The sequence below is a fragment of the Hemicordylus capensis genome, chromosome 3 (genome assembly GCF_027244095.1).
Source record: "Hemicordylus capensis ecotype Gifberg chromosome 3, rHemCap1.1.pri, whole genome shotgun sequence".
NCBI classification, from domain to species: domain Eukaryota; kingdom Metazoa; phylum Chordata; class Lepidosauria; order Squamata; family Cordylidae; genus Hemicordylus; species Hemicordylus capensis.
Genome location: NC_069659.1, coordinates 54,617,275 through 54,642,057, shown reverse-complemented (window position 1 = coordinate 54,642,057; position 24,783 = coordinate 54,617,275). Strand labels below are relative to the sequence as shown.

Sequence of the window (24,783 nt, the reverse complement as noted above, 5' to 3'; positions counted from 1 at the left end):
TTATTGTTAGCTAATAAAGCTCCTTTAAGACTAGCATTGTCTGCTCATGTTTCTGCTTGCTTGCTTGCCACCTGGGCAACCTGCATATTTGTAAATAAACTGATATCACAACTACTCTCATGCTTTTAGTACTCTCTCCATCCAAGCACAGAACTGATTCTAAAAAACCACCTTGTAACTTGCCAACTTGTAAGGAAGTGGAAAGTTCTATTGAAAATTTTATTTTCATTGACGTTGAAGAGATGTTAACAAAATACTACAAGGCTGGTGCAGTTCATTTTACTCTCCCTCAGATTTGATCTTTCATATTTTGTTATGGAGGAAACAAAGTTAGCATCAACTGTAGTTGCCACCTGCAGCTGGATGCTGTTTTTTAAAAATAAGTTCATTTTTTCGTTTTTCTTATTGTTTTACATAGTTTCAAAACTACCCAAAATATTTATGGATTAAAAATATGCAAATGTATCACATACTACACATATAGAAACTTATCTTGTCTACTGACAGCAGACTGCCAGGACTCACATCCATCACTTCTGAGAATGACAGGTTATTTTTATGTATATTGAAGAAATAGATTTTCTTTACTTGGCTCCACCTGTGGCTTATTATCTTTTCACAGAATTATTCATGAACAAAGCAGCTAAGGAATCTGTTTAGTACAAAACACAAGCATATTCAGGATATCACTGGAGTCTCAACATCCATTAACAACATATTTTAGTTTTCATTCTAGCACAAATATTGTCAGAACAAGCTAGAATATGGAGGATGGGTTTCTAGTAGACAACCTTAAAGATCACTGTGTTATTTTAAGTATTATTAATTATATTATTATTATTATTATTATGTAAATTTATATACCACTTTTCAACAACAATGCATTGCCAAAGGGATTAGATCAGGCCTGCTCAATATAGGCCCCCCAGCTGTTTTTGAACGACAACTCCCATAATCCCCAGCCACAGTGGCCACCCCAGCCACAGTGGCCAATAATCCCACAATTATGGGAATTGTAGGTCAACAACTGCAGGAGGACTGAAGCTGAGCAGCCCTGAATTAGATTGTTCTTTTCCCAAGGTAGCTCACAAGCTAAAAAGAAACATGGGAGACACCAGCAAGAGCTACTGGGAGGGATGGTATGCTGGGGTGAATAGGGACAGTTGCTACCTCCCTGCTCAGAAATATCCAGCAATTTAAAAGATGCTTTGTTGTCCAGTTAGCTGGGGTTAGCATGAATAATATATGTATGTATTTCAAAAAATCATATATCACCTTCCAGGAACTAAGTCTTTTCAAGATGGAAAACACAATTTCAGTGGGACTGTTTTGAGTAATTTGCCTCATCATGACTAACTTGTCTCACTGGCTGACATCTTCACGAAAGAAGCAATGGTGCAGCACCACTGCATCTGAGAAGTTCCAGACTAACACTGCACCAGTGCTTGTGTGTGTGAAGGGGGGGGTTTCAATTACCTCCTTGTTGTATTCTATCTAGGAAGTGTTTATGTTTTCTTAATTACAAGTTTGTCCCTTTGGGGATCCTGTAGAGGGGGGGAGTCAGAAAGGAAAGGGGAGAGAAAGGGAAAGGAGAAAAATTGAGTTGTTTCTGAATAAAGCTTAGTTAAACAAACATGAGATTGCTTCATGTTTACAAGGGAAGCAGCTATAAAACACCCCCCTTCCCTCAAAGCCCTCTTGTAACTCTAAAACATGTCCCTGAGGACTGTGTGACCCTCAGGGACATATTTTTGGGTGACACAGAATACTTCCTGTGGAAAGGGAGGTCATCAAAAATTGCCCCCACCACTGAGCAAGCAATGCAACTGAGCTAGTTGAACTTTTCAGAAGTGCCAGTGTCTGTCCTGTAGCACCAGTGCTTTGTTAATCAGCCACTAACTTCAGTGGTGTTTAGTCATAAATAACCAGTCTGGATGCTGTTCAATAAAGCAGACCACAACCACATAAATTTTCAGTTAAAAGCAATCAATAACCAGGCAAATTTTCCTGGGGAGGGAATTCCAGAGCTGTAATTGCTGTGCAATTTTCAGGGACATTTTTTTCAGGAGTCACAATCAGCCTCAGAATAAAGGGAAGATTGACAGAAATCACCCCTTCCCCCCGAACACCAGCACTTGATTGATCTGTATGTTGGCCACAGTATCCCTGATATCTACCAGTTGACCCACCAATGGCAGGTTGGGCAGGGCTTCAGAAGTTGAACATAATGCCTTGGGTTGGTTCATATTGGCAAGGGTGGTCCTTAAGACCAGAACCCAGGCTTTGAAGGTTAATAGCATTATGCCCAACAAGCTTTCTTCCTGTTCTCCTCTCAGCTATAAGCTTATCCTTATATTATCCACATTCACACATAACAAGAAACCACAGTTAAACGGGGCAGAGTTTGGAATTCCGTTACATCCGAGTGGAAGCAACCATGGTTTTGAGGCAAAAACGATCTGTGGTTTGCCTTGTCAAACTCCAGTGTGAACCTTTGGTTTGTAGTAAGCCTTGCCACTCCAACCAGAGGTTTGGGGGCAGCAGCATTATGTCAGAACATGGACATCACCATAACTACAGTTTTGTGCTGATTTTGAAAGGGCCCATCCACGAACGCGGTACCTCTATGCATGCTGCAGCTCTCAAGGTCCAACTCTTGGTGAAAGCGCCAAGCCCCCTCCATCCTCCTCCATCTTCCCACTTCTGCCTGGCAACAGTGATGTGATGCTCCTGCACTTGGAGTACTTAAAGAGCTACAACCCTTTAAGTTTTTTCTGGCTTTCTGCCACTTTCCGGGGGAACTGGGTGCCCCCCTACAAATATAGGCGAGAAAGATGGGGAGGGTGCCAAGAGGGGAGGCAAAACTACCTGAAATTTCAAATGTCATGCCATCTAAGCGATACTGGTGACTGTGCAGAAACACTGGTGTACACAACACACTGCTGCACAGTACCAAAGCTCAGCAGCCCTACAGGGCCCCCTTGTTTGTGATCACAACACCCCCAATGAAGTTTTGCAAGAGGTAAGCCTCTTACATATCGATGCCCATCCTCGGGCAACCTGTGCTCCCACCACATGTACCCCCACCATAGATGTGCCAGCATAGAAAAGGTGGTAACTGCACAAAAGGTGTTCACCTGCAGCAATCCCCATTTTCAGGGTCCTGGGCAGATAGAAGGTGGTGGCTATGGGGTGACACAACAAGGACATTCTTCTCCAGATGTCACAAGGATGATTTTGTTGGTATTAGAAGCAGGGGTCATAGTTTGGCATTGCCATGCTCTCCTTACAGCATATTCAAATAGGTTTTGTGCAGTCAAACAGCCTACTGGTTTGTGTGAGCTGGCTGGATTCCTGCATGCCGCCGCCATGGGGGTACACATTGAATATTCAAGAGCCTCTCATGGATCCATTCTACATTTGAGAGTTACTGGGCAGGGGTGGTAAGACCATGAGGGGGGAGGAGGTTCCCATTTGCCTGCCACTGCATCCCCCATTGTCCATGCTCAGCAGCTTCCTCATAATGTGTGGAATGTTACTTATTAACTTCAACACCAGAGGATATGGTGGTATTAGGGGCTTAGTATGTGAGAGGAGCCTCTATGTAGGGCACATATGTTCAACCAGGCTACCTGTTGGCATGCTGATCCCTCCCCCTGCCTTGCCCTTCCTATGAACACCCAATGCATCTGTCATCAGTGCCCACTCTAGTTGTCCTTGGCAGTATCTATTGCCCTGTGGCTGCCCCTTGGTTTGAAGTGCTCCACTGCACTATCACGGCCTGTCCACAGTAGATAATTTCACAGTAGAGAGACACCCACAAACATTCTGACATAGCTGGCTTGGAGTTGTCCAAGAGCCTAGGTGAGTGTGCAGGAAGAGGACCATTAAGGGGCCATGCCCAAGCACTTCATGGCCATGAAGTGGAAGGGAGGACCAGTGCCACAAATAGCTGGCTGAAACCATGCCCCGGACAGGGCACAAAGAATGGACATCCCTTCAGCAACCCCCTTGTTCTTGTGGCTGTGTATTCACACACACCACCAACCCCTTGGATGCCCTAAGTGGGCAGCATGCACATTTGTGTGTGTGTGCCATCACCCAACCTCCCTGACAGCAAGAGAGGATAATTTTGCCATGGCAGGCACAGCACCCAGCATTGTAGTCCACAGTGTGATGGAGATGGTACTGAACATCATGGAGGAGGAAGCAAGACACAGAGTCAAGCAAAGCAAGTGCTTGTTGTGGGCACTGGGATGTTTGGGGCCCACAGGGGCAGCAGCTGCCCATGACCATCCACCAAGGTTCTGGACTAGGACCGGGGAGACCCGAGTTCAAATCCCCATTCAGCCACAATACTTTCTGTTTGACTCTGGGCCAGTCACTTCTCTCAGCCTAACCTACTTCACAGGGTTGTTGTGAGGAGAAACCTAAGTATACAGTACATAGCTCTGGGCTCCTTGGAGGAAGAGCAGGATATAAAATGTAAAAAAAAAAAAAAAAAAATTCAGTGTACTGATTGGGCTCTCCAGGGCTGCCATCGAAACAGCCCAGAAACATGTGGCAGCCCTCTCCTCTGCTTCCAAAGTCCTGCAGGAAGACTGTACAGTGCAAAGGAGGTGGGTTCTGCCAAGCTACAACAGCACCTGAAGGTCTATGGTGTACACCGGACAAATGATATAACAAGCATTTCTTGGGCAGCTTCAGGATGTCTCAGAGTTCCTTTGACATTTCTGGCAAGCGAGATGGAGCCTGTGCTTCACCAGCAGGAAAATGTGATGTACCGTGCAGTGCCAGCATGCAAGCAGCTCACCATAACAATTTACAAGCTGGCCTCCAACATCAACTACCTGGTGCTGAGCAACCTGTTGGTAGTTGGCACATTGACTGTCTGCAAGATAGTCAAGGAAGTGGTGGAAATGTTCCTGGAGGATGTCTCTTGGAAATGTTCCTGGAGGACATCATCTTCATGGGCAACCCACAGAAAGTGATGTTGGGAGGGAGCACTGTGTTAATGAAACTGTCCCGGGGTGATTGGTGAACACCCCTAAATTTGTGTTCAGGCTTTGCATGGGGAATGTAGCTCAGAAAGGACAGTTTCACGTCAGATTACATTTTGTGCAAAGTTGTGGACCCAGGAAATGACTGGACTGAGATAACATTTAAGGTTCAAAAAGTCTTTATTGTAGAGAGGGGTATAGCGGAAAGAAATGTGTGGTTAACGCAAGATTACGATTAAAGATACGTTCAACTGCAATGAGACATTTTAGCTTCAAGTCCTAATTGTATACATTCCCAGGCGGGCAAGAGAAAGAGGCTTTTTAGAGAGGGAGGCAGCTGGGTTTGGGGAAAAGTAATAGGGATAGAGTTGGGCCCAGTGAGAGGGCAAGCATTCATATCACTGATCTGGATGAAGAAACCTCAGGGCTCCTCATTCCATAGGGACAGCTTGGTCAGAGGAAGTGGTGAGAAGGTTGGAGGGGTTAGTTGATAGAGGTGAATCTACAAGGGTGATTCCTCCGTGGAACCAGCTTCCTATGTTAGCAAGGAAGACTGGGCTAGCCAAGAAAGCTGATCTGTAGAATAGCATGAAGAACGGAACACAGCCTGACGTGGTAGCCTGTGAACAAGAAATCACCCAAGCAGCTGGTGACTCCAAGGTACAGGTAAATGGTACTCAAAGAGCACACTGGATCATTGAATTGGGATTTGATATACGTAGAACATGTTCTGGGGGGGACATTCAAATTGACCTTTTTTGTTGAATAGGTGTGTTGGGTGGAACCGGCAAGGATTCCATTGCTGCTGATCGCTCTTCTTGGGTGTAACGATGCAGGAATTGCGGAGGCAAGCCAAGGCTGATTGTCTTGAAAATAGAGTTCATAGACATGAGAAGAGGAGATCTGCATGGACGGAGAGTCCAATAATCCAATCAGTATTTTTAATGGGTGCATATCTTGGTCCTTATCGCTGACTCAACCTCTTTTGTGAGGGAGCAGAGTTACCTCCACGAGCTTATCTGCATTCCTCCTGCTGAGGTAACTGGTGCATTAGCTTGCTGCTATCCTTTGCAAAAGGAGGGGAAGGGCCGAGGCAGTTTACTCTCAGTACAGAGTGACGTTGGCTGAAAGTTAACCTGCTTTAGTTAACTTCTGGGGTTTTCTTATGGTGTCCCAGATAGAGAGAGCATGCATCTTCTTCCCTTTCCAATTTGCTTTAGTAGCCAAATCTAGGGACAATTGGCCCACTGTCAACTAAGTGACCTGTCCCCATGCGCCACAAATGGAGAGCTCATGATGCTGTGAGGCTCCTGAGCATGTCAAGAATGAGATCTCCAAGCCTGGAGGTTCAAACATAAATGAGGAGGATCTTGGGAGCCGGCAGAAAAGCATTGCTAGTAACAACTGCTATAAAATGACCCTGAGAGCAGTGGTGGCCTGTGAATGTGCCGCGGGGGGGGGGCGGGGGCGGCGGGAGGCACCTTTAAGGGTAAATGAATTCTGGGCTTACTTCCGCAGCCGCCACACCTGAATGCTGTTCAGAGAAGCAGCGTGCTGCCCAGCAGCCCCTGCAGTGGGGAATCACTGCCACCACTCACCTGGCCGCGGGCAGGGGCTGGGCTCCATGTAAGTAAGGTGAGTGGCGGCGGCAATTCCCTGCCGCAAGGGCTGCTGGGCAGCACGCTGGTGCTCTGAACAGCATTCAGGTGCAGCGGCTGCAGAGGTAAGCACAGAATTCATTTACCCTTAAAGGTGCCTCCCACCGCGCCCCCCCCCCCCCAGTGGTGCATTCATGGGCCACCACTGCCTGAGAGATTTGGTAGACAAAACAGATGGTTCATGAATGTCTATGTCAGGATGTGGGGTAGAAGCCATGATATGGCAATATTCTGGACCTCTCCATTTGCCTCAAAGCTGCGCTCCAGTAACTGGGTGAATATTACACCCAATGAGGTGCGTTGGCAACAAGTGAAGACAGTGATATTCAGCGACCAGGGATACAGCCTCCAGGAGCGGATGGTCAGAATGGATGGTCACCCCCTATCGTGAACCCAGAGCACCATGGAGAAGAACTTCAACTTCACACCCAGCAGAATGAGAATCATTGTCAAGCAGGCATTTGGGAGACTGAAGGCCTGGGGCCATGCACTCTATACCTTGCTGGAGGTCGAGGAGGATCTTGTGCCCAATGTAATCATGGCCTGCTGCATCCTGCACAATATATGTGAGTCCAGGGGAGACAGCTTGCTGGAGGAGCACATGGACCCGCCTGCACATCCAGAGGGTGAGAGCGGTGGAGGACGAATGCCCGGCAGAGACAGGGATGCTGTACTGATGGGCCATGCAGCCCCACTCCAGAGGACTGTTGGCTGCAGCAAGAAGGCACAGGCAGTAAGAGCAGCCTTCGTAAGACATGCCTGGGAGCATCTCACACTGGCCCACTGCCAAGGCAGGCAGGTGTGTGGTGTTGGAAGGGTGTGCTACTCTTAAACCTGGTGATGATAGCATGGGGTCATCACCTGCAGCTGTGGCATCAGCAGGATTACAGATAGGAAATACCTTTTCCCACTGCCCCAATTTAAAGGCTGTCAGTGTATTGATGTTAAATAAAGTCTCAGTAGTCCACAATAAACCTGTGTATTTCTTTCCAAATTCAAATGCAAAGTTCCCCCCTAATACCTGGTCAGTGGTAGGGAGGGTGATATGCGGTTTAGGTGGTTGGATGCATCAGGGGAGGACACATTCCCCCTCATCCCAAGCCACCCCTCCACTTGCTGTGTACAAAATGGATGGTGCTGGGGGCCGATGGTGCACAGAAAGCTTGCTTTTAATGAACCAGGAGGTGTGCCAATCCATGGATAATTTGTGTCGGAAACTGGAAGGTGAGGTGGGAGGGTAGGTTAGGTTATTTGGCAACCATGGACAGGAAAAAGGCAAATGGGTCCAAAGCCAGAACAGCCAGAGCACAATCAACAAGCCCCCTTTGGGATCATGGCCAATGATAGCTGCTGATATAACATGCTGATGCCCTGCCCTCAATCTGGTTACATGAGTGGCTTGCAGCTTCCTGGGATATGTCCTTGGCAGCCAAGGAGGATGGAGGAGGCACCCAGCCCAGAGACCGCCAAATCACGGTTGGCTGAATGTCTGTAATGCAATCCATGGTTTGAAAAATTAACCGCAGGTCCAACAACCTCCAGTTTGATGTTACATGCTATTGCAGCCATTGTCTCCTTCTGTCTTGTCAATGTTCAGTGTAAGATGGAGACTTACACCTGGCTCATTACAAAGTGTAATTAGAACTAAGGCATAGGCTTGCAACCTGAAGAGACACTTGAGACAATCTGGGGTGAGATGTTCTTAGATAAGCAGTCTCTCCTGTCCTTTGCCACCTCTGTAACCTTAGAAATAATATCCATTTGGATTTCTGTTTTATTTTTAATTATTTTTAAAGTATAGGAGTCTAAGATTCCACCCCCTCCACTTGTCTTTTGTATAACTATTATTGGTTCAGTGACTATGGTATACATTTTAGAGTAGAACTTCACTTACCAAATTCTCTTCAATACATTGCGTTTCAAACCAGTGATTGGACAAAAATACTTCTCCCCTGGACTTAATTCAGTAGGGCTGACCCCATTTATCTCAAATGCAGATTGTGCCCTCAGTCCAATCAGTTTAGATAAACATGTTCCCTGTTGTAGCTTTTCTGTGTTTAATATAAATTAGCAGATGTTCCTTCAATTAAAATTTGGCACCAGTCTTACTTTAGATTATCAATCAGGCAGTTATTTTACCTTGTTTGCATTAAGCATTCTATCCCCCCACCCTTGGGGAATTATATGAAAAGCCCCAAAATTCCTCATAACAAGATCAACATGCAGGGTGCTTTCCTAAACTACAGCAACATGTGCAACAAATGTGGGAGTACTGCAATAGTCAGGTGTTCACAGCCAGGTGAACAAGCGGTACCCAGATTGTTGTAGCCATCTCATATCTCCATCTGTCCCACCGCCTAGACTATGGCTTGACTATAATGACTCTTTTGCTGCTCATCGCTCACCCTCTCTATCAATTTTCATTTCCCTCCACTGCTTCTTTATCGCTTTCTTTATCAATTTTGTTGTCAGGCATACAACTACTTTTAGATCAAATGTTTGCCATAAATCCAGGGAATAGGCATCCAACCCATAAAGTATATAAATAAAATTGGCTGGCTTTAAGAGGCATTAGTAGATAATGTTGTTTCATATCCACAGATGCTATTAAATATCGTCACATCTCGACTGGAAAAAGAAATTCTCTTTGAACGAGACTGCGTCTTCCACTCCCCCCCACTCCACGCAACCCAATGCACAGGCTGATTTTAAGTAATGGTGTTATGACTTCCCACGCGCAACACAGGGGAACAAACAGTGTGTAGTACAATGTACTTAGTAAAAGCACTATTTTCCACCTTTTGAGAAGATCAAGGATTGTTGTTTAGAAAGTCTCACTTCGAAAAAAATTTAAAACTTTTAAGTCTTTAACGCTGTTAAGCAATTCCAAATACTGGGAACTAATTCATACAAGCAGAGTTGGTGAATTGAGGCTGTGGAGCTCTGCAGAACTCAGCATTAGATCACACAGGGGTTTTTTGTGGGTTGTTTTTTTTTGCAAAGCACATACTGCTTTAACACCCCCAGAACTTGGCAAAAGGTACAAGCCAAATTTCCCTCATCAGTGCATAAGCTCTTCTTTGGACTTCCAGCTGATCACAAATATTGAGACAGAATTTTACCCTTTTGTTGTTTGCCACAATTAGAGAACGTCAAATGAGTATCATTTCTGGCTAAGCAGTTTTTGCTGTCAGTGGACATGTTTCAGTGATGTCTTAGTATCCATATGTAGTGCACAATTGCACACCAAGACACCACTTTAAAGGGTTGGGTGCAGTTTTACAGCCAACAAGGCTTTAAAGCCCTAAATGGCTTGGGACTGGGTTACCTGAAAGAGTGCCTTCTTGCCCCATATGTCCCAACCCAAACCTTAAGTTCTTCTTTGGAGGCCCCTGCCCAATGAGGTGAAGCAGGTGGCTACCAGGGAGAGGGCCTTTTTAGTAGTTGCATCCCGTTTATGGAATAGCCTCCCAAGTGAGGTTCACCTGGCTTCATCACTTTGTTCTTTTAGACACCAAGTAAAGACATTTTTGTTAACCCAGGCCTTTTAAATTCTGTTTTTCAGATTTGATCTGATTTTAAGCTAATTTTAAAATGAGTTTTTAAGCTGCTTTGTATTGTATTTTCTTCTCACCTTTTTTGTCTGTTATGATTTAATGTGTTATGTGTTTTTATTGGCTGTCTTAATCCTCTGCTGTGAGCTATACAGAGAACAATTTGTGGCTAACGAAGATTCTTTATTATTATTTATTTATTTTACTGCAGAATGCATGCTAGCTCTCTGTACCTTTGCAGTGTCTCATCATCTGTAGTCCTATTCAGTCAGTACACTGTATACACGCACATCTTTTTCTGCAAATGATGTACATGCATTCATTTTAAAAGTGAATATGGGTGCAGGCTCCTTCAAATGCAGAACATATAGATAGGTAGTGTACTACTGTGTGTGCATTGAACATAATGGACCAGGTCTCATGATCAGTGAGACCCGGTTTGTATGGGTGAGCGGGAAGAGCGGGCTAAGCCCGCTCTCCCCGCTCACGAGAGGGCAGGGAGCCCTGGGCGGCCGGATTGGCCACCCACACGATGGCTGGCTCTGTGACAGAGCCGGCGGGGGGTGGGGGGAGCGGGGGCCACGCAGCCCCCGCAAGCCCCAGTATGCCCTGCATGAGCGCGCAGGGCATACTGGGGAGACCCCCGAGCCGGGAGGCTGCTTTTAAGCCTCCCAGCTGGGGGTCTACTCGCAAGTAGCCACGGCATGGAGCCACACTGGGGGGTCTACTCGCAAGTAGCCGTGGTGTGGAGCTGCGCTTTGGCGACTCACGAGCAGATAGCCCGGGTTTGCGGAGCGCTCGCTCCACAAACCCGGACTAAGGGGTGGGCTACAGGAGCGGGTTAGCCACTCCAGAACCACCAGGCTCAGCTGCGAGCCCAGTGGTTCTTACGATCACAAAAATCGGGCTAGGATTTTCCTAGCCCAATTTTTGTGATTGTAAGAATAGCCCCAATGTGTGAAGTACTTACATGCATTCAGATCTGTATGTGCAAACATTATATACACATTGTGTACATGTGATGAAGATAACATATGAGGAGGACTTGTGTCCCTTACTTGTTCTAACAGGAAATGCAGGAGTTTTAGGAAGCCAGTGCGAGTCTGATGTTGTATTTCTCAAGACACACTTTATGGATAATGACTTCATACAATTTTGTAGCTCCAGTTAATCTAATTTTTTTATTCATTCATTCATTCATTCATTCATCAATCATATTTCTATACTGCCTGATATATGCATCTCTAGGTGGTGTACAGAGTTAGAAAACACAAGTGTAAAAATAGTATAAAAACAGGTAAAATTTATGAAAAAAATGGACAAAACAAATAAAAAAGTAAATGCAGCCAACCTGAAGGGGTCTCTTAGCCAAAAGGATACAGACCTTAACTAGACTGACCTGAACGTCAATCCCACTTGACTTTATATATAGCCAGGTGGAAGGGGGTTCTGTTTGCCAAATATGTATTCCCAGAGAAGGAAGTTTCTCTGGGAAGCAATCTGTGCTTAGGCTGATTTAAAGAAAGAAATTATTCTGTTTAGTGGGAAAAGACACTTGGCACATTCTGGAGACTCTCAGCCTGAGATGCCAGAATTTACATGAACAAAATTTGGCAATTGTAGCAAGGGAGCAAATCAACAAGCTGTATCTTTAGAGATATCTCACTTCAAATTACTGCTCATAAGTGTGTTTTATTTGTTGCATTTCTGAGTGCTCAGAATGCTTCTCATACATTATCTCAGCCATCCATATTTGTTTATGAGTGTTTGGGTTGTAATTTGGGCCTGAATACCTGAAGGACTACCTGCTCCCAAAGGTTTCTATCTGCCCAACAAGGACTCTGGAGGGGGCTTTACTCCATATGCTGACACTGAGGGAATCCTGATTGTCATGCACAAAGGACAGGGCCTTCTTTGTTATTGCCCCCAGGCTTTGGATTGCTCTCCTGGTGAGTGTCCGTTCTCTGACTTCCATGGCTGCCTTCAAAAAACAACTCAATTCTTCATTGTTTGTTGAGACCTTTGCCCCTTTGGGGCTCCTTCTCTCTCCAGTCCTCTGCTGCTCTGTCTCTGCATTTTGTGGTTGCTGGTCTTGGTCTGTTTTTATGGCTTTTCTTGTTCTAAATTGATTTTGATGTTACTTTAATGTGCCTTTTATGGATTTTATTGTTGCATTTTAACTTTTGTAAACCGCCTTGGGATAATTTTATGGAATGCGGTATAGCTATAAATAAACACATTAAATAAATTATGATTGTTTATTTTATTGTGTTATCCATATACTCCCTTGAGTTGTCATACCAAGAAAGGTAGGATCAAAGTATTTTTTTAAAAATACATTCTTACAACAAACCTGTAAAATATATGATGGCATATGAAAGGAGGAGAGAGCTAAAGCTAAGAGAAAGAGAGTCGCTTGTTTGTTGCTTAAGCCCACCCAGTGAGTCCATGGCAGGAATGGAGAATTCCTGTTTCACTGAACACAGGAAGCTGCCTTATATGGAGTTAACCCATTGGTCCATCTAGCTCAGTATTGTCTACATTGACTAGCAGAGCTCTCCAAAGTTCCAGGCAGGGGTCTCTTCCAGCCCTACCTGAGGATGCCAAGGAGTGAACTGGGACTTTCTGCACACAAGCAGATGCATTACTACTGAGCTCCAGCCCCCACTCCTAATAGGAATATCTTACAGGAGGCAATGCTCAGTATTTACCCATCCCAATGCAAACAAGGGCAGACTCTGCTTAGCAAAGGGGGCAATGCATAGTGCAAGACCGGTTCTCCTCCCCTCAGGCTCCTCTTCACCACCACACCACCACCACACTCAACTGTCTCACACTAACAGCAGTTGTTATTCCCTGAAGAAGGGCGTCTTGCTCACTGGGATGTTGGTTATTTGCTAATGAATTCCCTGTTTGCTGCCTGTGGACTGACATGGTTTTCAACACACCCCTCCATCTTAACACTGATCATATGTGTTCCCATTTTTTTTCTGTTTGGGAGGGACTTTTATGTCAGGTGCGTTAACAGAGAGACATTCCCATTTGACTGATGAGCAATTTACATATTTTCTTTTCTTCCTTAGTTCTTCATCTCTCCTTAAAACATGATTTCATTTTATCCTATTTATTCAGACACACTTGTGACAAAGGGCTTGAAATATGAGATGAGCAAAGGCACAACTTCAAAAAGAGTCTGGAAATATCCAGGCATTTTGCAGCTGTTAATTAAGCAAATAAAAGCATTGAAATTATCGGATGGTTGGCCTGACTATTTACAGTGCTTAATTCTATATTTCAGAGAGAAATGAAAACTTGCCATCTCTGCCAGGTGTTTTTCCCCTTGGGGATGCTTGCTGAAGATCTGCAGGAAGACAAGTGGCATCAAGAACATCGGCATTTTATCTTCTGAGAGCAGAGAATTGCATAGCTGAGCTTGGAAAGCACATTCCTAAATCCCCTCTCTGTTTCTCCATCCTGGTTTTGTGAACCTTTCCATCTGAAAGGCCTATCCATCACATGATCAGTGCACAATTAGAATTTTAGAAGCAGCAGAGAGCACAATCCAAACATCTGTAAGTCACCTCTGCAACCTGATCCTCTGCACATTTACTCAACAGTAAACCCCACATAGTTCGGTGGGACTTATTCCTAATGAAACGTTCACAGGATTGCAGCATTAAGCACATTGTTTAATCTCAATCAGTGGGACTCAAAAGTTCATAAATATACCTGATGTTCAGCCCAGTTTCACAACTGAGAAAGCCTTGTCATCCTAGTGGGCAATATGCACCAGGAATTGGACAAGGGGAATGTGTCTCCATTGATTTCACTGGACCTCTCAGTGGCTTTCAGTATCATCAGCCATGATATCATCCTGGACTGCCTGGCTGGAACAGGAATTGAGAGTAAAATCTTATGGTGGTTGAAAAGTGGCATATAAAGATTGAAAAGCAGAATATAAATAATAGCTGTTAGTAGTTCTGGTCCTTCCTGAGGGTTGCACAGCCCTTAGGGACATATTTGTAGGCAGTATGATCAGGTTGGGAAGGCGAGGGAGTCAAACATTGCAGTTTCTCCACTGCCAGTTCAGTTTGTTGAGAAGTTCTGTTAGGCTGCTCTCTTATTGCACCAGTGCATCTTTGCTCTGGATGTCAGCCACAGTTTTTTAAAAAAGACTTTTTCTTTGTCTTTTGAGTACCACCTTGGACATATCGTTAAAATGGAAAGTTGGGAGATGCATTAGAATAAAGTACATAAATCTGGATTATGCCAAGGGTTAGGGTTTTGTGTTTTGTATTAGTTAGCTCAGTAACACCTCTGCCATTAACACCCATTTTTGTCCAGATAGATTTGCAATCCACCCTAGATATGTTTGTAACTGAATTAAGCACTCCTGCATTTATCTTCCCATTACTGCTGCTTAGCAGATCCCAAGTTGTTTAAGCATAAACAGCTTTTTCCTTCTTTATCAGCTTGCACCTGCTGTCTCGCTCACAGACAGGGTAGCATCTATAATCCTTTCCTTGATGATGAATTGTGATGTCACTAACCTTAGATTGTGGCATCACTGAAAGAATCAAGTTGATAAAGAGCAAGGGGTCCGCTCTTTGCCTTTATAATGACCAAGGATGGATGAAAGGATTTAGAAAAAACAGAGCATAGATATTCACTGTTTGAAATGTTTTATTGGAAAGGCTCTTGACTGCAGGTGCCAGAGAGACAGTCCCGCTGAGGTCAGTCAGATTTACTTCTGAGTCAAGATGTTTACAATTGTTCTAGAGGAATGAGACCTAGACCTCTTGGTTCTTTGTAAATAAGCCCTTGTAAATGAATTGTATTATTATTGCATTGATATTCCTAAAACCTCATCATTATTGTAAATAGGTTGTGATTATAAAATGCTCACAAAGTCCCTGTGTTAGGGAAAAGCTGGCAGGGTCAAACATTCTTGGGTACTGCTCAAGCATGTTTCAGTTAAAGATGATGCAATGTATTGAGTTAATTTTGAAGGGAATGGGAGCTTTGATTTTATTGGCTGCATTTTGTAAAATGGAGGGAACTTAAGTCTAGTTGGTGGCAGTGGTTAAATGGGTAATTGTCAGGGAGCTCCATGTCTCTTGTCAGCAGCAGAGCGAATCCTCCATATGTGGTGGCAAAGCTATTCCTCCACACAAGGTAAGAGTAAAACCTGGGTGGAAGTGACTGAGCCGGGTCTCACGATCCGTGAGACCCGGTTTAGTGAGCTGAGCGGGGAGAGCAGGCCCGCTCTCCCCGCTCACGATCGGGCAGGGAGCCCTGGGTGGCCTGATCAGCCGCCAACATGATTGCCGGCTCCGTGACGGAGCTGCAGGGGGCTGGAGAGCTCGAGGGCCGCATGCCCCTCGGAAGCCCCAGTATGCTCTGCACGAGCACGCCGGGCATACAGGGGAGACCCCTGGAGCCGGGAGGCGGCTTTTCGCCTCTCCTCCGGGGGTCTACCCATGAGTAGCCGTGCCACAGAGCCACGTTGCAGCTACTCACGACCAGAGAGCCTGGTTTTGCAGAGCGCTCACTCCACAAACCCGGGCTAAGGGCAGGGGTACTTGAGCGGGTTAGCCGCTCAAGAAATACCAGACTCGCAGCCAAGCCCAGTGGTTCTCATGATTGGGAAAAATCGGGCTAGCCTTTCCTAGCCTGATTTTCCCCGATCATGTGAATAGCCCCACTGTGTGAAAGCAAGGTAGGAGGAAAAGCTACCCAGGTTTTCCGCCTACCTTGCTTCCACACAAAAATGTCCACCCAGTTTTCCCTCCTACCTTGCTTCCACACAATTACTTCTACCCAGGTTGCCTTCCTACCTTGCTTCCACATCACCGAAAACTAGGAGCACACACAGCTCCCAAACCTGGGTAGAACACAGGTTTTGATTGTGTGGATGACTTCCTAATTACACTCACTTCTAGTATTAGAGCACAGCTGATGAAAGAAGGTACTTGGAGGGAGGGGAGACAGTCTTCTGATGTCATAGGTTATTTAGGTAGCCTTAAAGTGAGTCAGACCATTGATTGTACTAGCTGACAGCAGCTCCCTAGGATTTGAGATGAGCCTTTTCTCAGCCATACCTATAAATGCCATGGATTGAACCTGGGACCTTCTGCATGCAAGGCATGCACTTTACCACTGAGCTATGGTCCTCCATAAGGTAAGCTGGGTGTGTGCCCCTTTTACTGTAAGAATTAGCTGGACCCCTCATTTGGGGTGCCAAAACCAAACATGCCCAATTGGGTTTGTGTCCAGTTCAGACTCAAACTGGGAAATCCAGTTTTGTGCACATGCCTACTAATAATCGCCCCCTTTACTGAAGGAGTCGCCCTACTTTCTCTCAAAGAAGCATGCAAGCATGTTTGTGTATTAAAGCATGTTTATTAAATAAACAAACAAACAAACAAAAGCATGCAAGAGCAAACCACTTTCTTAAAGTGACATTGAATTGTACATCTTTTCAGAATCAAACCATACTATTACAAATAAGAACACTGGGGAAGTTAAGTATAGTTTATTGAGTGCTTTCTGACTGTTCTAGGCTTTCTTATAATACAAAAAACATACTAAGTGAACATCCTTCCAAGTCCAAACCTGGGAGGTTTGAAATTGACTTCCAGGTATTGCTGTTCAGATCCCCACTCCTTTAATTTAATTTTCACTGTTTTATCACTTTCTCTACATCCTGACTGAGCTTCAACTTCTCTTTTTAACATGTTCATATATCAATCGGCCGCCATGTCTTTTGAAGACCATTCCAGAAAGCACAAGCTGTGGTGGATCAAATTGTATTGGCAGTAAAACAAATAAAAAATAATGACCAGGTATTTTTACCTCTTTTAACTGGAACAATTCAGGAGAAATATTGGGGCTGACAGTTATTGCAATAGCAGCATCTTATGCAATAGTACTGCAGGTGCCTTTTAAGGAGCACTCCTATCCTTTTCCAATGCCCACCTGTTACTCAGATTTATTACAAACCACAAATGGATTACCAGGGAGCACAGCAGAGGTATCCCTCCTGAAACTCAACGGGTTCTCCTGAAGGATTTTTTTTTTTTTAAGAAAGAAAACCCATGGCTCTTAAGATTTTTCACTGGGAGATTTCAAAAGATTTGACAATTGTGCAGTTTTCCCCAGTGTTTAACTGTGGAAGGAGGAAGAGCAAGTTTTAAAATAGTAAAATAATAATCATCATCATCATCATCCCAGTAATAATTGTTGCCCTCGGTGCAATTCCAAAACACCTTGAAGAGCAGCTCAACACCATAGGGGCCACAGAAATCACCATCAGCCAGTTACAAAAAGCAACTTTACTGGGAACAGCCTATATTCTGTGATGATATCTATAATAATAACAGAACAACATTGAAAATAAAATTCTGGCATCCCAGGTCCTTGGGAAGGACTTGATGTCTGGATAAAACAAAACAGTCAATAGCACCTGTCTGACTGTGTAAACAACAACAACAATAATAGGTGCAATTCCAAAACAACTTGAAGAGCAGTTCAACACCATAGGGGGCACAGAAATCACCATCAGCCAACTACAGAAAACAACTTTACTGGGAATAGCCTATATTTTGCGATGATATCTATAATAATAACAACAATATTGATAACAAAATTCTGGCATCCCAGGTCCTTGGGAAGGACTTGATGGAGCTATTCCCACGATCAGGCAAAACTGGGCTAGGGGAGCCTAGCCCGATTTTGCCTGATCATGGGAGCCACCGGGCTCGCAGGCAAGCCCGGTGGCTCCCAGGCGGTTAACCCACCTAAGTACCCCTCCCCTAAAACCGGGTTTGCGGACCGAGCGCTACACAAACCCAGTTTTCAAGATCGTGAGTAGCCATGGTGCCACCTCCCGGCTCTGGGGGTCTCACCAGCATGCTAGCATGCCCTCTAGGGGTCTCTCCAGCAATTGGCCCCCACTCCCCTCAGCCCCCGCCGGTTCTGTCACGGAGCCGGCAATCCTGTGGGCGGCCGATCCAGCCACCCAGGGCTCCCTCCCTGATCGGCTTAGCCCACTCTCCCCGCTCTGCTGCACAAACTGGGTCTCACTGATCATGAGAACCGGCTCGATGTCTGGATAAAGCAAACCAGTCAATAACACCTGTCTGACTGTGTAAACAAGAAATAATAATAAAAAATATATACTATTATTCTTCCAATGAACCCAGATTGGTGGATATGGCTAATTTATCCTCACAACAAACCTGTGAGGTAGGTTAGGCAGAGAGAGAAGCCCAGAGTTCACACAGTGAGTTTCATGGCTAAACGGGGATTTGAACTCAGGTGTCTGCAGTCCTCGTCCAACACTCTGACCACTATGCTATGCTGGCTCTGTGCAGCTACCAGGTTTTCCAGGAACAGAAATGCTGGATGTCCTAGGAAGCAATTTGGAACAAAAGGAGCCATGCTGTTTGCAAAAGAGTTAAGAAATTTATGGCTTTACAATATACCGTTTCATATTGCTTTGCTTGATAAACGGTCTGGTTTAGCAAGATAAAGCTATGCCGGTAAGAAATAATGGATTGCTCTTTACAAAAAGGCCCTTGAAAAAAGAAAACCAGTAGATGCTCTGCTAATTCTCAGAAGGGAATTCTCAGAAGGGAATTCTCAGAAGGTCAGAGCAATGTCTTAGGTCCCCATGCCAGGATCAAAGTGCCAAGATGGCTTGTAAACAAGCACCTTGCATATGGAGTAGATTGAAAACTGATGACAGTGTGATTTTTAGAGAGCTTCGCCACAGATGATTTAGTACTACCAAAATCAGATTGCATCACACTGACTCATTCAGACAGTGTCACCCTTGCAGTTCCAGCCCTAAGGCTGTTCCTGCCTTTTTGGCCTAGTAGCAATCAGCAGCGGGATTGTAAGGTCTATTTTGAAAAAAGCAAACTCTCAGGCCTCAGAAGGAGACAGGCCATGTGAGGGACTGAAGGAAACAACTTTTTCAGCAGAAGTTTCTGGGAGTGGCTGAGGCTGCATGATCTTCTCTGGGTCTTGAAGAGACCCTGGCCCAGATGGAACCGTGACAGTCCACAGATGTGGTTATGCATTTTTACACCAATCTATGTGTTTTGTCCTGGACCTTTTCAGTAAGTTGTTGTTAGCAATAAATAGGAGTTATTACAAGAAATATGTGCTGCTGATCATGTATCCCAAAACCTTTTGGAAAGCTGCAGAAGTGTGAGAAAAATATACAAAACTCTTTTGAACAGAGATCATAGTGGAACAAAGGAAATGAAAGAATGATGGCTCTGCAATTCCACCTGCATGTCTCTCTCTATACAGTCCTGGTGATTCCAGGGTGCAGCTGAAGTTTCAGTAAAAGTGGGCGGGGGGGGAGAGTCTCCCCAATCAATTGAGGAAGGGCTGTAGCTCAGTGGTAGACCAAATGCTTTGCATGTAGAAGATCTCAGGTTCAGCCCCTGCAATCTTCAGAAGGAATCTCTCTGAAACCCTGGAGAGGTGCTGCTGCCCATCAGTGTATACAATACTGAACTAGGTGGAGCAACAGTCTGTCTCAGTATGGCAGCTTCATATGTACAGTTTGCCTCTGCTAACTGAGCACAGAGGCAGCTTTTAAAGTGGTGATTCTGCTCCTATCCAAACCCAGTACAGCATTCCACCAGCCAGTGGATGCTGCTGTTGTCATCCACCTTATACCATTTATTTGTTTGTTTGTTTGTTTGTTTGTTTGATCAAACTTGTGTACCACCCCAAGTCACCTTAAGTGGCACAGCGGGGAAATGCTTTCCTAACAAGCAGAAGGTTGCCGGTTCAAATCCCCACTGCTACTATATCGGGCAGCAGCGATATAGGAAGATGCTGAAAGGCATCATCTCATACTGCATGGGAGATGGCAGTGGTAAACCCCTCCTGTATTCTACCAAAAGAAAACCACAGGGCTCTGTGGCCACCAAGAGTTGAAATCGACTTGGCGTTACACTTTACCTATAGCACCCCAAACTTACATCTCTGGGCAGTTTACAAGAAGTTAAAACACAAGTTAAAACAGGGGAATTAAAAACCTTAAACAATTTAAAGCACTTAAATTAAATTTAAAGCAGTTTAAATTAACTTTAAATTAAATTAAATTTAAAGCAGTTAAAATCAAAAGCTTTAATTTATTTACCCGAATAGAAGATGACTCTGAATTTAAGACAACTCCCTTTAAAAATACAGTTTCAATACAGGTTATATTGTATTTACCTGAAAGGAAGAGGACTCTGAATTAAAGATGACCCCCTGATTTCTTACATCAAAGAACATGGGGGTCAGGGGCTGGTCTTGGATTCAGGTAAACGCAGTATTTCTTTTCAGATTGTGAGCAGTCTGAAGACAGGGAAGCATTTTATTTCTTTTTCTATGTAAACTGTTTTGAGAGCTCTTGTTGAAAAGCTGTATATAATATTTATAGGGGAGGGAGGGAGGGAGGGAGAGAGAGAGAGAGAGAGAGAGAGAGAGAGAGAAAGAAAGAAAGAAAGAAAGAAAGAAAGAAAGAAAGAAAGAAAGAAAGAAAGAAAGAAAGTTGAATGCCGTGGGGTGGGGGGAGGGGGACAACAAATCCACCAAACTTAAATGAATCCAGTGTGTACCTGCACTTCAAACCATGCTCCTCCCCACGTCCATCCACACATGCAGAGAGCAGGTCATATATCTACACACATACATATACAGTGATTGATTGATTGATTGATTGATTAAATGCCGTCAAGTTGGTGTCTATTCTTATCGATCACATAGATAGACTCTCTCCAGGATGATCTGTGTACATATACACATATTGTTGGGATTCCAACTACTGCACTTACTGGCTCTCTACTCCGGACCCAGCTCAGCAGGGACAGAGGGAAGCCAGCAGTGGCCCGGGTTCTGCCACTGCCATGGCCTCCCCAGCCCTGCCCCCTGCATCTGTCAGATGCAGATGCAGAGACACAGAGCATTTAGCCACACACCCCGCAACTGGCGTCAGATGCAGGGGTGTGGTTTAGCTCCCAAAAGGGGCCCTGTGGCCCTGTTTGAGAGTCAAACTGGCCAGCGCTGTGTTTGCTATGCAGCCGGAATGCCTCTCCCTGCCTTTTAAAGGCAGGGAGAGTTGCTCCGGCTGCACTGCGAATGCCACACTGGCTGATCTAGCTCCCTAACAGGGCATTCACAGCGTGGCTGGAGCGGCTCTCCCTGCCTTTAAAAGCCAGAGAGAGTTGCTCCGGCCGTGCTGCAAAGGCAGCGCCGGGCGATTTTTAGCTCAAAAATGGGGCTGCACAGCCCCATATTTGAACTAAATCACATCCCCCACATCTGACATCAGACCCGGGGGCATGTCTAGGGCACCAGGCATTGCCCCGAAGGGTGGCAGCCCAGCTTCTTTGAACCCATCCGCTCAGTGGTGACTCCGCCCCTGCAGCTCATCTAATATGAAATATTGGTTCCTGCCATCCAGCATTATGGAAGGGATGCTATGGTCAATGAGATCGGGATGCAGTCTTTCCATGGATGACACCTCAGAGCAGAGCAGGACACAATGCAATCTATTGAGCAGATCATGTCGCTTCTGATATGATGGTGGCACAGGGCAGACATGTGAATGGGAGAGGGTCCCAACTGATGCTGGAAAATCTTCCTCCACAGAGGAAAGAGGGAACAAATGTTTTCCCCGGCTTGGAAGTATTGGGGGATCTATTCTATAGGGAGCTTTGTTTTGTATATATAGTGGCTTTTGTTGGATGCATTTTAAAGTTGTTATAGCCAGCCCTGAGCATGCAGAGGAAACCAAATAAAACTGGTTTCAAAAATGGGGAGCATACTGCAATCCCTGTCCTATATTTTCGGGGGGGGGGGGTAGTTCCCAGAAGGAAGGCTTGTTTTAATGTAATGGACCAATCCAACCCCTGCTAAAGGATGTGAGGATAGACACTAACATAGAGGACGGACACCAAAAGGGCTAAACATATCCAAGGAGAGCAGCACCAAAAAACAGAGGGGGAAATGTGGCAGAACAGGACCTCAACAGATGGTCGGAAAATGGTTGATTGTTGATGATTCATCATGAAACCCTTTGTGGGGGGAGGGGAACCTTTTTATATTGTTCTTTCCCAAAGTGATGCTCTTGTGCTCTTGGCATGAAAGGCATCACTTTGTGAAAGCATGATATACTGTATTTCCCTGAATCCAAGGCTTGTTTTAACCCATTCTTTGATGTTAGAAATTGGGGAGTTGTCTTAAATCAAGAATCATCTTCCTTTGGGGTAAATATAACCTGAATTTGGCCTTTATTTTTTCAAGGTCAACGTTTTTAAGTTTAAGGTCAAAGAAAAGTTTTATATTCAGAGTCATCTTGTATTTGAGTACCATAAATGTGGTAAAAAGAAGGGCTTCATCCTGCAATGCTTTGGGCTTTCTTCCACAATACAACACTTTCCTAGGTGCCATGAAGACTCCTTCCTCTCCCACCCTGTATCTTTTTACAAGTCATGATAGCTAATAATGAGCCCTCTGCACTCAAGGCTGGTACAATATGTGCCTAATTACCAGATGCTGGTGGGGAAATGGCAGAAGATCATTAGCACATCCTCCTCCTGAGCTTCACATAGGCATCATCAGCCACTGCTGGAATCCGAGTGCTCTGAGCAAGACGGACCTTAAGGCTCCAGCAAGGCAGTTCTTCCATTCAAAAGGAGGGGCATCTCCCTTTGCCTCGTTCCTCTCTGGATCCATCACCTCTGTTATTTTCACACTGGGAGGTAAACAACACGAGAGATTAAAGCACCAGTTGATTCCCCTCTTTCCCCTCCTCCTACCTTTTTGTTCCCTTCCCTCCTCTGTTCTGCATTCAGGCGGGAGAACACTGTGACATTTAGCAGAGGAGGATCAAGCTCCGTCTCTTCATCGTTAAACCCTGCCATCTCTCCTTGAAACACACGCTGTTCTCTCCACATGCCCTGTTTGCAGCCCATGTCACACAAGGAACGACAGTGTGTGCTCTCATGCCCTCCTCCTCCAAAACTCTGCACAGAACAGAAATTTTGCTGGCATTTAACTAATGGGGAAAGTACAAAAGTAAAAGGAAGAAAAGGGAGAGAAATTAAGAATACAAGAGACAAAGGGAAAACTACAAAAAGCACCAGCGTGGTGTGGATACCTGATATTATACTGCCACCTACTGGCGATAAATGCATTGTGGCACGCAAAACATGCACAATTAGAAGAGGTTGAATCGCAAAAAAACCCCACCAAAAACATCGTTTTCTGGGGAAAGGAAACTATATCTACAAGGTAGGAATAGGATCGCTATTTTCCCTCTCAAACTGCTCTTGCCATCACGCTGTGGGTCTGCATTGAAACAGAGGGAATATATTCTGTCTTGAAGTATGCAACCCCATACATAGCTGCTAAGAAAAAGGTTTTTGGTTTTGCTTGCCTGCTTTTAAGAGCTTAAAAATAAGTGTGACTCTCTTACACATAAGTAGCTAGCATTTTACATTCAAGGAGAGAAAAACCCTCTTCAGATATTATGTTGTACATTCGTACAGCTGTCTGTACACAGATACATGTTTTTGTGTGAATATACCGAGTCAGACCAGTGATCTATTTAGCTCAGTAGTTTCTACACTGACAGGTAATGGTTCTCCAAGGTTTCAAGCAGGAGCCTTTCTCAGTCCTACCTGGAGAAGCCCGGGATTGAACCTGGGACCTTCTGCATGCAAAGCAGATGCTCTGCCACTAAGCTACAGCCCCTAACAGCCCCATGTGTTTCTTTTAAAAGCAAACTTGGATGCAGGCCCCTTCAAAGGCCACAGAAACACACTACTGTATGTGCATTGAGTATAATGTATGAACTATTACATGTGTATACAGATTGTTTGTGATATTGAACATCATGTTCAAATAGGGCTAAGGTTAAACCCCAAAATGTAATGGTACTGGTAACAGATACTATATGACAATTATAAAATACATTTTACAAATAGTGTTCCTCCAAGCCAGAGAAGGAGCAGGCTTCTGTACAAAGATCACATACTGGATCAGGAAGCACAGATGTTAAAACAGATGTGCACTCTGCTTAGTCATGCAAATACAGACCACCAATCCACACTTTGTTTTTCACTGGAATGAGGCTTTGGATATGGATGTGCATGTAAGCGTGCATCTGAAAACACACCCCATTGAAAGTAATGCAGCATGGACAGATGCACACACAAGTACACAATTGATTTACACTCACAAGGCCCATTTCTGCATGTAGATCTCCTCTGCAATTTACAAGTGTCCACTTATAATAGCAATTTACAAGTGTCCACTTAGAAAAACACTGGACCTGAATAATTGACTAATAGTGCAAGGGAAGCAGTATAGTCTATTGATACAGCAACATGAAACACTGGGAGTAATTTACTGAACAGCTGAATTCTTCTGACAATACAAATCTGATATTGCTGAACTTGTGTTTTGAGGTTCTCCTTTTGATCATTTTGCACCCAATTCCTGTTGCAGTGGGCCTGTTTGCTTGCCTACCTTTCAACAATCTACCCAGAAATGCAA

General features: G+C 44.7%; 1 long non-coding RNA gene across 1 annotated transcript in view; it reads right to left on the bottom strand.

Moving 5' to 3' along the window:
* Positions 1 to 23,170, bottom strand: part of LOC128349110 (uncharacterized) — a 37,570-nt gene extending 14,400 nt beyond the window's left edge. Inside the window, exon 1 of the long non-coding RNA XR_008318559.1 lies at positions 23,043 to 23,170. This is a non-coding gene — a long non-coding RNA (uncharacterized LOC128349110). The remainder of the gene's footprint in view (positions 1 to 23,042) is intronic.
* Between the last annotated feature and the right edge of the window lie 1,613 nt (positions 23,171 to 24,783).